The sequence below is a fragment of the Bombus impatiens genome, unplaced genomic scaffold (assembly GCF_000188095.3).
Source record: "Bombus impatiens unplaced genomic scaffold, BIMP_2.2 scf_0867, whole genome shotgun sequence".
Lineage (NCBI taxonomy): Eukaryota > Metazoa > Arthropoda > Insecta > Hymenoptera > Apidae > Bombus > Bombus impatiens.
In genome coordinates, this window is record NT_177286.1 from 2355 (window position 1) to 3603 (window position 1249).

The following is a 1249-nucleotide window of genomic DNA, read 5'->3' on the forward strand; positions in this document are numbered from 1 at the left end:
ATCGACGCGAGTGTTGAACCTGAGCTTAGTAGTACATCGATCGGAGCTGGTAAATGAAATCGCGGATCGGCCAATTTGAGATTTTTTGGTATCTCAAGTGTCGAACGATCGATGGGTTCGCTGGGAATTAAGGTTGATATGGTCGGAATGACAAGGAACGTTAATGTGTCCGTGTGTATGTACCGTCAGTGGAAGTGATCGTGGCCGTGATGTGTCGCTTAGAAGTCGTTGTCAAGATATCTAGAGCTCCGATTGGGACCGAATATTTGTTTTGCCTTATCTTTAGCGATTTTGCTAATTCCTCGGTAATGAAATTCATACTAGATCCGGTGTCGAGCAACGGATTGGTTGCTGTTTATCATTCAAAATGTTAATCTGCGCTGTGATGATTAGATCATTGGATAATAATTCGGATGCTATTGGTCTGATATGTTCGGTCATCAACGGAGTCGTCGATCGTCGGCGTCATTGGTTATGTGTTCATCTGTCACTGGGCGGTGGACTTGGAGACGCGGCTATTCGTGGTGTTTCCGATCTGTGATCTGTTGCGTGCTTTTTGCGACGAGTGGGTGATACGTAGAGTGGCAAAGAAGGTGTTGTGGATCGGCTATTTGATGGGGAAGATTTCGGGCTGGACTTGCTGGAACGAGACCCTGAATGGCGTTTTGTCCTATGCAGCATTGTATAATGTCGTTCTCCGCATACGCGACATGATCCTGCGAAACAATGCTTCGTTGCGTGCCCTTTCCCGAGGCAGTTGAGGCATAGTGATGCTCTTTTGACCTCCCGAATGCGTTCGCGAAGGGATTTGGTTTTGAAGGTGTCACATCTCCAAATGGGGTGTGGTCCTTGACAGGTGGGGCATGTTGGAGTAACCTGTGTCGCCGTAAGTGCATGCCCTCATGGTGCGCGTTGACGGACCTGAGTAGTTTGTTTCGGTGATTCTCTTGTTTGTTTGACCGTGGTGATCGGTCTGGAGCTTCGTGCTAATCTCTCTAGGAAGTTTAGTAAATGAATGTACGGAGGCACCTCGTTATTGGGCAGCGTCATTTCCCATTGTTTTTGGATACTTAGTGGTATTTTCGAGAGGATGAGGCTGTTGAGCATAGCACTGGTATCGGGGTAGGATTCTCCTAATTTGTTCAATGCATATATGTGTTGTTTAAATGTGTGGACTAAGCGCCTTAATTCCGTTGGAGATTCTTTGGTTATCCTTGGATAATCAATTATTGCCATGCAGTGACTGAAA

The 1249-nt window shown here is 46.4% G+C and overlaps 1 pseudogene; it reads right to left on the bottom strand.

The window, feature by feature from the left end:
• Positions 1 to 315: 315 nt before the first annotated feature.
• Positions 316 to 1236, bottom strand: LOC112213625 (annotated as a pseudogene).
• Between the last annotated feature and the right edge of the window lie 13 nt (positions 1237 to 1249).